At 34.1% G+C, this 14,057-nt stretch overlaps 1 pseudogene; it reads left to right on the top strand.

Moving 5' to 3' along the window:
* The first annotated feature begins 359 nt into the window (after positions 1–359).
* The window catches only part of LOC103792495 (COP9 signalosome complex subunit 4 pseudogene), a 161,849-nt pseudogene continuing 148,151 nt past the window's right edge, over positions 360–14,057 (top strand).

Below are 14,057 nucleotides of genomic sequence, written 5' to 3' on the forward strand. Positions count from 1 at the left end.
TGGCTGCTTGTTGTTGCTGGGCAGAACAGAGCAGGCTTGGCGGGCTTTTCTCAGGGCAGCAGGAAGCCTGGGGGGAGGGTGGGGGCAAGAAACCTGGGGGAAAGATGGTGGGACTTTCTACCAAACATGCAACAATCCAAATTTTAAAATGTTAAGATATAATTAAATAGAAGCTTTATTTTTTCTTCATTGACATTATAGAATGCCCCAAGACTCGAAGGGGCATTTTTTTATGAAAATCAAATGTCAGAAGGCAAAGGTTAGCTGACAGTCCCCCTTCATTTATGGCTGATTTGTGCAGAAAGTCTTCATCTCTCAATATTTTCAAAAAGAAAATTGTTCCTGATCAAGAAAAGACAATGATTCTGGCTACCTCACATGCCAAATTAAAAAAGATGCAAGAAACCCTCTGGCATTGGCAGCTTCATACCCCAGAGGTGGAAATGATGAATGAAGGTGAGTCAGACTGTCACTATACCATGTTTGTATCCACGTGTGCAAATCAGGTTCAGGAAGACCTGCACATAGGCCAAGTTGTTGCGGAAAAGCTACAAAGGATCTGGAGATTCACACCAAGCCCATTTTGTTTCTGCAAATAAAAGTATTGGTGACAGTTTCTCTACCTGTCTCTCCCCTTTCCCTTTCAATGATTTTTGTAAGGTTATGTCTCAGTATGCAAAACAAAGACAGCAGTTTTGAAAGACTCACCCTGGGCCGGGCGCGGTGGCTCAAGCCTGTAATCCCAGCACTTTGGGAGGCCGAGGCGGGTGGATCACGAGGTCAACAGATCGAGACCATACTGGTCAACATGGTGAAACCCGTCTCTACTAAAGATACAAAAAATTAGCCGGACATGGTGGCGCGTGCCTGTAATCCCAGCTACTCAGGAGGCTGAGGCAGGAGAATTGCCTGAACCCAGGAAGCAGAGGTTGCGGTGAGCTGAGATTGCGCCATTGCACTCCAGCCTGGGTAACAAAAGCGAAACTCCGTCTCAAAAAAAAAAAAAAAAAAAAAAAAAAAAGAAAGACTCACCCTGAAGCTTCCGTAAACTCCACATCTGTTCACTTGTCTGCCTGTCCCCAGAAAATGTCTTCCTTTTTTCGTTTTTCAAATATTCACAAAGCACTATTATTAGATTCTAATCCAGAACCACATGGTAAATACAACTCTGAAAAAAATAATAAATTACTTATAGTGACATATGAGTGGTACTCAGTTAAAATAGATAATCCAACACCAGCATCATGTCAGGCACGGTGGGAAACTGCTTCAGGCAATGATTTGTTCACAGAAGATGCTTAGTAGAGTTTTGTTTGTTTGTTTTTTGACTCACCTTGTATGGCTGTTTCAGTGGATGTTTTTTCATTGAGAATACTGAGAGCCAATGAACTCTACCAAGCGAAGCTACTCTCCTCAGGTTTACAAACAGTTTTCCCTCTGTATGGCCACACTGTTTATTCCACTTAACCTGGCTGCATCCCTCTGCTTTGATTTATAGTGAAGGCAGAAGTCAACACCTAAAATATGTGATTTTTAAAACAGGTGAATTTATTCTTTTAAAAATATTTGTGAAAACAGATTATTTCATTGCTAAATAAGGATAAATAGGTAAATCGCTTACCTCTCTCTGGTATAATATTTTATGATTCCATTATTCAGAAAAAATTAATTTAGGGTAGATTGCATGATTACACTTTAAAATACAAAAATTAACTTTAATACTCATCTCAATAGGAGGGCTACTAACTTTCCGTTCTAATTCCTGGTTGCCTATAATTTCAACATGACTTTCTATTATCAAAAAATACATACTGCTGTGAATCCTTATTATCAAATAGCAATTGAACATCACAAAATGGCCAATATATAACTAGGTAACATTAAGGAGAGCAAAATAAACCATTTAAACATTTCAATATATATACACATTATAAGAAAAATATTCAAATTAATTTTCTTTCTGGGAACCTAATAAAATATACTATCTAAAACATAGAGCGTTGGTGAAAAGAATATACTGGCTTCTTTACAGTCAGTACTGTCATTACCCAAATTATAAAGAGCCTTCAATAACATATTAAGGGGAATGTAAATGCCTCACCATGTTTCTAGTGTGACATAATTTATCTGTGCAACAGGTAGGTAATTTATAAACTTTATGGCTTTCCTTTTATAAGAACCCATTTGTATGCACTCCCTATTAAGTTTGTCAAAGACAGAATTCTGTAGTAAAACAGTCTCAAATTATCTATGCAGTTCATGCAGATATTTTTTAATGAGTTGTTTATACACTAGTCTTACTATATGCAAGAGTTCTATTGCCTTAATTTTCTAGTTTGGCTCCATGCAGATGTATCCATAAAATAGCAACAAGATCTTACTCCTGTCAATTAAGTATCTGGATTCCACATCAATGATTTAGAATTGAATTAAGATAAGTTTGCTTTCTTAAAGTAAAACATTATATTATTAAAAGCCTCTTAATATATACTTTATTAAAAACTAAATTTTATATACTTTCCACCACTATACGAGTTCTGCTTTCAGAATACTTCTAAGAATAGCATAAAACCCTTTTCAAAAGTCAAATAAAGTAGTTAAATTAAGTGGTGACCGCAAAAGTTAATGTTCTCCCTCAATCATACTATATTTTCCTTGTCAGTTATTCTCTAACTCCTCTAAAACATGACCACGTGCCTTCTCCTCTCTCCTCAAATGCTCAATAATTTCATTTCAACTCCTATGTCCAGTTTCTTTGACTAAACTCTGCTAAATCTCATCCTTGTTTATTCCTTTAAGAGCCATTATGCCAGCAATTTTACCATCTTACATATACATCATCAAATTTTTCTTCTCTCTGGACCTTTTTATGAGCTTATAAACATGTTGTATTATTCCCATCTTACTACACTCACTGACTCCAATTCTACTTTGGATAGTGGTCAGTTTTTCTCCTCTCCAGCTTTCAGCAACACTTTTCAAGAGATTAAAGGGAATATACTTTTGTCTCCTATTGCTCAATGTCATTCTCTCTTCAATGCACTCCAATCAGACTTTTGCCTCCATACTATTCTGTAGAGGGTTCTAGAAATATGACCTCTAAAGTCCAGTGGTCAAAGCTGAAGTTTGTATGTGGTAAGTTATGTCTTGTCTTCAATTTTTTTTCATAGTAAGCCCAGCCAGAGCTTTATCAATTTTATTTAAATTTGGGGAACCAGTTTTTGAATTTGCTGGTTCTTTTAAATGTTTTTCTTTTTCTAAATTAATTGATTAGCACTTTAACTGTTATCATCTTTTATTTTGCTTGGTCTATGCTTAAATTGCTATCAGGTAGAATGTGAACTTGATTTTAGATCTTTATTATTTTCTAATGTGGGCATTTAGTGCTATAAATTTCCCTTTATGCACTGTTTTTATTCATCTTTTTCATGTTGAGTAAGTTGACTTTGATTTCCATTTACGTTAAAATGAAAACTTTTAAATATAAAATTTTTTCCTGAGATGACTTTTTGACTTGTGTTATTTAGAAATATATTGTTTAATTTCCAAATATTTAGAAACAAAAAAAAGTATTTTATGTTATTGAGACCTAGTTTAATTCCATTGTAGTCTAAGAAGAAACTTAGCATTATTTCTACTTTTTAAAAATTAGTTAAGTATTATATAGCACATGGTGTCGTCTATTTTGGTGAATGTTATATGTGGGCTTGAGAAGGATGTATATTCTGTTGTTGGAAACAGTATTCCATATATTTATGGTATTACACATCAAGTTGATTAATAGTTCTATTGAGAGTATCTCAATCTTACTGATTTTCTGCATGCTTGACATTAGTTACTAACAGAGGGGCGTTGAAGTCTTCAGTTATCATAATAAATATGTGTATTTTTCCTTTTAATTCTATCTGTTTTAAACTGATGAATTTTGACACTCTGATGTTAGTACATACTAATTTAGTGTTGCTGTGTCTTGGAGAATGGACCCCTTAAACATTATACAATGCACAGCTTTATCAGTGACAAATTTCCTTGTAGAAAGCAGAAATTAATATAACTAATCCAACATTTTTATTACTCAGCAAGCTATATCTGAGTTTATAAAAGTATGGCATTTATAAATACCATATTTATACAATTTATAAAATAACATTTTATATTTCAACTTGGTTTCTGATGGAAAACATATAGTTGTGTTTTTTTTAAATCCTCCGTTGCAATATCTTTTAACTGTTACATTTACATCGTTCATTGAAAAAGTGATTGTGACACAGATTTGTATCTTTCATGTTTTAGTCATTTTCTATTTGTTGTGTTTCTTTTTTGATACCTCATTTGCTGTCTCTGGCTTTAATTTGTATAATTCTGTTTTTTTCTGTCTTCTTAGTATGTTGATTATATTTCTCTTTAGATGTTTTAGTTTTTGTCCTAGATTTTTCAGTATACATTTACAATTGGTGTTAATTTACCTTCAAACAACACTATGCCATTTCATATATAGTACCATGTGCTCTTAAAAGAGTATTCCAATTTCTCTTTCCAGGTATTTATGATATTACTATCATTTATTTTACTTACAGTATGTGCCATCATCACCCAGTGCATTTGCTGCAGGTTGAGTATCCCTTATCTGAAATCCTTGAGACCAGAAATGTTTCAGATTTTGGAATATGTGAATATATAATGAGATGTCTTTGGGGTGGAACCCTAGTGTGAACATTAGAGTCTGTTTTATTTACAACTATCCACAACCTGAAGATAATTTTATACAGTATTTTAGATAATTTTGTGCCTGAAACAATGATTTAACTGCATTTTCATTACAACCTATCACATGGGATCAAATGTGGAGTTTTCCACTTGTGACATCATGTTGGAATGCAAACAATTTTAGATTTTAGAACATTTTAGATTTCAAATTTTCAAATTAAGGATGCTCAATATGTACTATTATTATTTTAAACAAATAGTTGTCTCTTAGACTAATTATGCATATTTTTAAACTAATAAAAATAGTTTTATTTTACCTTCATGTATTCGTTCTCTTCCCTTTTCTATATAGATCTGAATGTCTTACCTACATCCCTTTCCTTCTCCCTGAAGAAGTTACATTCATATGTCTTTCAGAGCCTAGGACAGTCTTTATTTTCACTTTACTATTGAAGTCCTGATTCTCAGTTTATGGCTTCTGCTCCAGGTAAACCAACCTTGTCTTTGACTCTCCAGATTCATTTGTCTTTCCACATTTTGGTATGGCAGTTTGTCCTGCAAACTTAGTTTTTTGATTAGTAAAAGAAAAATTATTGATTTTAAGTTTGTTTAGAATTTTGTATTCATAATGAAAGTGACTAGTTGCAATCTCTTTTCAGGCTAGATTTGAAACCAGAAGTCAAAATAATACTTTTTAATATCTCTCCTTACAGGCTATGTATTTTTATTATTGATTTGTGCCTTTTAGCTATATAGCTTCCTTTTTAAAAAAAAAACGCCAGTTGCAATCTTCTGATAGCAAGAATTTGACATTTAAATTTTTATGAAAAAATGAAACAATTGTTGGTAGCTTCCCATAATATTACTATGTTATCATTCTTATGTTTATTTCTTAATGGCTTGTGAAGAATCTCTCATATTTATATTTATTCATGTTCTGATAAGTCTTAGTACATGTCTGGTTTATTTAAATTGCAGGTTAGTGAAATAATAAATTTTAAGGTGATTCTATTCTGAAAAATCCGTGGAGCAATAGATAGAAAGCATAAAATAAAGAGAATTGTGCCATGTTCTATGGGGAGATATGTTTTACCCTTTAGAAGCATATTAGAAATGCATGCTTTCCAAATAGAGGCAAACTACACTGTACTTTCCTCCCACAAGACACATTTCTCAGCCTTGAGCAGAATTTTCCTCTTGGCAGAGAATTTTTTTTTGTGACAGGAAAGCTCATGAGTTTAATCTATTTATTATTATTTTTCATACTAACAGAAATCGGCACACAGAATTTTGAATTACATTAAAAGAATAAGCCATTTGCTTTTCAGAATGGTTTTATTTGGCCAATATATGTCAGATTTCTACATAAAGTTTGTCAATATGTTTCATCTGAATCTAAAAATAACCTAAATGTACACCTAGAATTATCTCAAATAATTGAATATGCAATATTATATATGGAGCCAGGTTCAAAGATTTGTTAAAAACTCAATAAAAAGTATTTTGTTTTGAACTATAACAGCCAAGTATTAATTATACTGTCCACTTTTGGAATATTCAGTGATATTTCTTAATAACATGAGGATATATTTTTTTATCAAGCAAAATAACACATTTCAAGAGGTATCAGAAAAAAAATTCTCATTGAATCAGGTGAGAATTTAGACACAAAAGTTATACTGTTTTTGCTTTGTCAAGGCACCTGGCAAGTAGAAAAGTTCCTACATACTTATTAATTTATATTGTTTTAATTTATTTATAATCAATATATTCAATATATATTTATTTTGCTGACTTGTTTCATTGTCCTCTTCAATTTTTATCCATGGAAACTTTTTTAAATCATCAAAAAAGATTAGAAAATTATAATACCATTTGCATATGCTATTCTTTTGAGATCGCTACATCTCTTTTAGATAGAAATAGAAAAAGCGTCCTTGATTCATTGACACTGGAAACTAGCCTCATGTTTTTCCTTAATATTACCAAAAATAATAAATTTATAGAGCTACCACGTAAATATCATAGCTCTTCAAAGTAGAAGAACAGACAAGATTACATCAAGAGAGACCTGTCAGCTATGAAACCTCATGGAAGTCATTAAGAGGCCCAAACATGGAATTTACATTTATCTCCAAAAGAATCAGTTCAAAAATGCACAAGTTCCTCAAATGAACTACTTCAATATAGCATCAATACTTACGTCACTGGGACTGAAGCACACACCAAACATTGAAGATTTTAGACAACTTATTATTGAACTAGGATAGTTCACCTGAGGTGAATTATCTCCCAAAATACCAGAGGTACCTTGAAATCTGGGACTACAAAAGAAACAAAGAAACAAAAGCAAGATATAAGAAAGGTAATTCTTGAAATGACACATCTTTATTTTTAAATAATTATTTCAGAAAAGAATGAGGATTTATTTCCTGGTTTAATTTAACCAGTATATGAGAAAATGATTCACTTAAATTATATTAGATGATAATTTTTCTTTCATTCACTTTAAATAGTAATGGTATTTTAATTCATATGATAATTGCAAATACTTTAATAGCTAGAAGAGGTGGATTTCTCAAAAAAAGGAAAATTGTTTTTAATCTATTTTTTAAAAGGACTATAAATTATATCATACAGTTAATTCTATTAGAAAATTTTTTAAAACATATTAACTCAATGACAAATGTTTGAACCTTCATTTGGAAAGATTTACTGTTAGGAAAGCTTTATTTCATATAATATAGGAATAGGTTTTTTTTTTATGAAACTAGTAAGAGTGTCAAAAGCTAAACTTGAAAAAAATATTCTTGGAAATTTATATCTTAGTTATTATGCAATAATCAAAATAACTTTGAAAGTCTATCTTAAACAGAACAAATACACATTATTAAAAATAAGAGTATAAAAGAAAAATTCTTAGGTTATAAATAACTTAACTCACCTATTTAGTCTTTAAGGGCATAACATACACCACCTGTATTCTTACTACAATTTCTTGCATATATTAGGCATTCAAAAATAACTGAAAAAGCTAAATGATTTACTTTAGGCTGGGTATATACAATCACCACTCAGTAATTATTTTCAAGTAGATAATGACATTCATTGTGAAACTGGGACAAAATTGCAAAATATAAGCCCAACAGCTATTGTATAAGTTGACATAAGAGTTGCTAGTGTGTTGTAATGGTGAAATTATTGAGAAGTAGTTGAATTAAGTTGAATGTTTGGCTGAAAAATTTTTCTGAGGCCTTGGATGAGAAATTTGAGGCTTGTGAAAACTCTAGAGCAAAGATGACTTTAAGAAAGTTTTTGTTAGTATTGCGTGAATTGTAGTGTTTCTTAATGAAATGAGCAGCAAAAATAAAAGATGTATTTGGTGATGGAAAACCCAGAATTTACATTGGGGGATGTTATTTTTGAACTTTTTATTAAATTTACAAGTGGTAATGTAAAGAAGATGGTCAAATAAAGTAAATGATATAAGAAAATGAATGTAGCTGAAAAAAGTTAGTTTATAAATCCCAAAATATTAATATTATAAGGCAAGAAAAAAGTGAGGGAGTGAAGAGAGCTTTTTAAAGAACTAAAGAGCAATATTGTGTTACAAGGTGGAGAGAAATCTATTAAGAAGATGTTTAGAATTAACTCCTGGAGATGGCACCAGATAGACTCTTCGACTTTTACAAGAGTGGTTTTATCGTAATTGTAGTGTAAAATTTACTTGTGTACATTTTCCACCTCATTAAATTTTAAATATCTTGATGGCAAGGTCAGTCTTTTTTATCACAGTGTTGTACACAGTGCTTTCCAAATGATCACTTAATAATATTTTGGGAAAATTTATTGAGTGATGTCAAAAAGGAAGAGCAGCACTACATTTTCAAACTGATTTACTAAGTTGCCTATTTTAATTTTGTCTATATTTTTTTGAGAAATACAAGATGTCAAAATCATTCACTTTGCACTTTATTAATACTCTTATTGAACGATTATGCTTTTTAACAAGAACAAATACAAAAATGTATTTAATACTAAAGAACAAAATTGTTGCAGCATTTAGGGCTATTTGCAAGTATGTATTCTCCTTCTCAGCAATATCTTGGATTGAGTGTAATGGTCAAAAAACCCTAATGGTCAAAAAATTTTTAAGTAGTGTTTTATTTCTAGACCATTATTTTTGGTCAACTCAAGACCTTTATTTTTCCTTTGTTACAACCAGTACAATCCAAATAGTAGCCCAGGTCCCAGAACAAGACCAGCAGTAATCTTTAAAAGGCTCCCGAGATGATCTTCAATGAAATGAATAAGAAAAATAAAAACAAAAATGTTCATTAAAATCACAAAGTTTGGAGAGTATTTGCTACCTCAGTGTAATCTTACTTATTTTGATTGATACAAACACACAGCAAAATTACTAAAAGCACTTACGTAGTTGAACTATACGACTGGATGATATTTTGAATTAATAACATATCCTGTTTTTCTTAATATATTTAACTTTCTTTACCTTCTCTCAAGCAGTGGGAAGGCTATATCTTTTACTGCTGTATAGAAAGTACAATGTAGGGAAGAAATGAGAAATAAAATCAAGCCAATCTACTTTTTGTATACTAAATGCTTAATCTACTAGGAAGTCATATAATTGATGAAAAGGATAGAAGTGAAGGAAGATACTTGAAGTCATGCAAATACTATGTTGGAGAAGAATCTATAAGTGTGCAGCTTTTCCTCTAGAGCAAGAAAAATATTTCTCCAGAAAACTGAAACGAAGTGTTCACCATGTGGTGAGCAGGGTTAAGCTTCTAACAGTATGAGAAGGAGGCAGTAAGATGAGAGAGTCTGGGCTGCATTAAATATTTAGGCAGATGAGATGATAAGCAACCTTTGAAAAAATGTTAAATATTCTAAATATCTCAGGAAGCTATGCAAACTCATTGAACTTGATGGATAACTTCAAGACAGCCAGGAGAAATGGATTTGCAGCAATATATGTGAGTTGAGTATATGCCCTGCTCTCGTCAATTGTTTACATTCTGTAACAAGTAGAATTGTGGCACAATCTCTATGGATGGGTATTATGTGTGTGGACAAGTTTATCTGTCAATTCCATGGAAGAAAATATTAGAATATGAGCTATTGAAAATAAAGTTCTTACATACCTGAATCTGAATATCGTGATTGATATTCATCACTGCTATATTTATTCATGAAGTAAATATACAATCCATTTGATTCATATTGGCATGTGTCCAAAACACATTGAAACAGTTTATCACACTACTCATAATTATATCAGTTAAAATTTCTATTCCTTTTGGAGTTTTATAAAACCTCTTCATAAATATTATCTAATTTTTACAGTATCCTTCTAAGATGGTAATGTTGCTATATTTAATTCAATAGTTAATAAACTAGATATACGCTCTTTTCATGTGAAAGAAGAAAATGAGCTAGTGACCAGAAAATGAGCTAGGGAACATAGATTCCCAAGTCTGTGTTTTGTTCAATGTTACAGTCTAATTGCTAAAGTTAAAACCATGCTGTTTGAAGAAACAGTTTTGTGATAGGAAACTGGAATGATCAATAAGAACCTAATAGATATGATGAATCAATTTAGTTCTCATAAAAAGTCTGACTTTGAGGGTTTTCCTTAATTTATATTTGAAGGAAGACAGTAGAGATTTAGTATTCTAGCTTGAAAAATTCATAGTGGACAAGGGAACATCCAACATGGTTCCCTCACTTTTTCTTGGTCTACTCCACATTCCCCTCCCCCACTTTTAAAGAAAAAATGTTGCTATTTCTATTGCTTAGTATGTAGGATACTTAAAACCCTGGACATTCTCCTGTTGAAGTTAGGACACATAAGAGGACTTCTATACACCCCTCTGCTTCCTAGAATAGAGTTTGTATGGCATCTCTCCTTCTTGCAAGCATATTACTTATCAGCAACCCTGAATCTCAAAGTAAGTAGATACAGTTTTTTAGGGAGATCAGCTATCTATAATCATGAAAGAAGAGAAAGCCTTACCTAAGCTTATCTTCTAAGATTCATTATCTAAATATTTAAAACACTGTGCATTTGAGTAGATTGCGTGCATGCTCACCTGTTAAAGTTGTACTAGGTTCCTAATTCTGTTTTCAATCCTTTTGTGTCCTGCCACAAGAGTTTGAAACACTAAAGGAGGCTGAGACAATAATAAATATAATCTCCAAGTCTCCACCCTGAACTCTGAATGTATCATTCTAGTGTACTTCCTCTATCACTTAAGAATTACTAAGTTCTGTTCCTGTAATTAAACCATATATTTTGTTGGAATTTGGCTGAAACTGTACAAATAAATAATGTGTTTTCCTCAGAATTTACTTGAATAAAATGAATTGCTTTAATGCTATGTAGATAGCATTATCCTAAATTTCTTCCAGAGGATGTGATCAAATGGATCCCAACTTAGTAAGTTATAATCATATTGGAATTCCTAGTAACTGTAGAAAGAACTGGTTCCCAAAACACTTTTTAAAATGGTATTATAACTAAGAGAAATAATTAGACCAATTAAGATTTTTTATGTTAGAAATTAAAGACCTTATAATACTTAGTGGCTATGAAGAACCCTGGAAAAAAGTTGACCAATTTCTCCCATCTGGAATTAGTATATTTACCCAGCAAAATTTCATAGCAAATTTATATAAAAATAACATATAATACCAGTATATTTATTCATATTTAATAAAATATTAGTTTTTTATATAAAAAGCCCACACATTTCTTTTCTAAAAATGATATATTATGGTAAATTTTCTTATGAATTAAATATAATTATGTGTTATAAATAAAAAAGCCATTAATAATACTGAATGTATTTCCTAGTATACCTAAAGACAAAGAGTTACAAATAAAAAGGCAGTTTTTGGAGAGGAGGGGAAGATGGCACTGTGGGACCAACTCAGGATTGCAGATCCCAGTGAAATCGCAGAGGGTGAGTGCACGCCGCATTTCCATATGGATCTTTATTGCCCACAGACCAGGTGTAGGAGCTCCACGGGCCACCAGCACAGCAGTTTGGGCTGATGTGGCTGTTTGGACCGGGGCTGCAGCGCAGCGGCACTCTGTACAAAATACACTGGTTTGGTTGCCCTGTTAAACCGGCAATTGGAGATTTTGGAAGGCAGATTAGCACATTCATCTGATTAAATGGAACTTAAACAGAAAACCAGGCCAGGAGATTCCCGGGCAGCAACGTGGTTTGAGCCAATGCAGTGGGTCTCTGCACAGGAAATCACACAGATCCCGGCGCCCTTGCAGCAGGTGACTGGAACACCTGGGAGAGAGTCAACTGCTCAACTTAAAAAAAAAGGGCTCTGAGGCAGGGAGCCAGGTAATCAGGCTCGGCCGGTCCCACCCCCACAAAAACAAACAAAACATCAATTGGAAACGCTCGGGGTTGAGAGTTTCACCTCAAGCACAGCTGAACTCAGGACAGTGCAGCTTGGTGGGGGAGGTGGTGTCTGCCACTACTGAGGCTACAGAGGTACTCTGCCATTGCTGAGGCAGCCTGCCATTGCCGAGGCAACCCGCCATAACAGAGAGAGTCTCCCAATACAGGGGCAAGGCACCATCACCACTGCAGTTCTAACCACACCCATATAATCAGGACTACAGGGTAATACACAGGGAAGCAGGGCGGAGACCACAGAGGCAGGGCAGAGCCCACAGCAACAGGGTGGAGTTCATGGCAAAAGGGCGGAGCCCATGGCAGCTCAGCATAGCCACTACAGGCAAGAAGTGACTAGACTGCCTCCTCACTGGGCAGGAAAGTGCAATGGATACTCATAAAGAAAGCCCTAACTCCCCGGGACAGAGCACCTGAGGAAAAAAAAAAAAAATGGGGGCTTTATGAGTTCTGCTGCAGCAGACTTAAACATACCTGCCTAACAGCCCTGAATGAACAACAGAGCTCACAGCTCAGCACTAGTGCTCCTATAAAGTATAGACTGTCTCCTCAAACAGCTCCCTGACACCCGTATATCCAGAGTCACCTCACAAAGGACTGATCAGACTGATATTTGGCGGGCATCATTCAAGGACAAAGATAGCAGAAGAAGAATCTGGTAGCAACCCTCATGGTTCCACAGCTGCTATAGGAGTTCCCCAGGCAAGCAGGGCCTGGAGTGGACCTCAGCAGTCCTACAGCAGTGGGGCCAGACTCTTAGAAGGAAAACTAAGAAACAGAAATACTTCATCATCAACAATCTGGGCATCCACTCAGAGACCCAATCAGAAAATCAGCAACTACTCAGATGACAGGTGGATAAATCCACAAAGATGGGAATAAAGCAATGCAAAAAGGAGGAAAACACCTGAAACCAGAAAACCTCACCTCCTACAAAGGACCAAAACTCCTCACCAGCAAGGGAACAAAGCTGGATGGAGAATGAGAGTGAAGAAATGACAGAATCAGACTTCAGAAGGCGGGTAACGAGAAACTTCTGTGAGCTAAAAGAAAATGTTCTAAATCAATGCAAAGAAACTAAGAACCTTGAAAAAAGATTTGAGGAAATGATAACAAGAACGGACAACTTAGAGAGGAATATGAGTGAATCAAAGGAGCTGAAGAAAACACAAGAACTTCCTGCAGCATGCACAAGTCTCAACAGCCGATTGACCAAGCAGACGAAAGGATATCAGAAGTTGAAGATCAACTCAATGAAATAAAATGAGAAGCCAAAATTAGAGAAAAAAGAGAAAAAAGGAATGAAGAAAGTCTCTAAGAAATGTGGGCCTATGTGAAGAGACCTAATCTACATTTGATAGGTGTACCTGAATGTGAACAGAGAATGAATCCAAGCTGGAAAATACTCTTCAGAATATTATCCAGGAAAATTATCCCAACTTAGCAAGGCAAGACAATATTCAAGTCCAGGAAATACAGAGAACACCACAAAGATGTTCCACAAGAAGAGCAACCCCAAGGCTTATTATCATCAGATTTGCCAGGGTTGAAATGAAGGAGAAAATGTAAGGAAAGCCAGAGAGAAAGATTGAGTCACCCACAAAGGGAAGCCCATCAGACTCACAGCAGATTTCTGGGCAGAAACCCTACAAGCCAGAAGAGAGTGGGTGCCAATATTTAACATCCTTAAAGAAAAGAACTTTCAAACCAGAATTTCATATCCAGACAAACTGAGCTTCAGAAGTGAAGGGGAATTAAAATACTTTGCAAACAAGCAAGTACTCAGAGATTTTGTCACCACCACACCTGCTTTACAAGAGCTCCTGAAAGAGGCCCAACACATAGAAAGAAACAACCAGTACCAGCCATTTAAAAAACATACCAAATGGT

Source organism: Callithrix jacchus, chromosome 4, assembly GCF_049354715.1.
Source record: "Callithrix jacchus isolate 240 chromosome 4, calJac240_pri, whole genome shotgun sequence".
Classification (NCBI taxonomy): domain Eukaryota; kingdom Metazoa; phylum Chordata; class Mammalia; order Primates; family Cebidae; genus Callithrix; species Callithrix jacchus.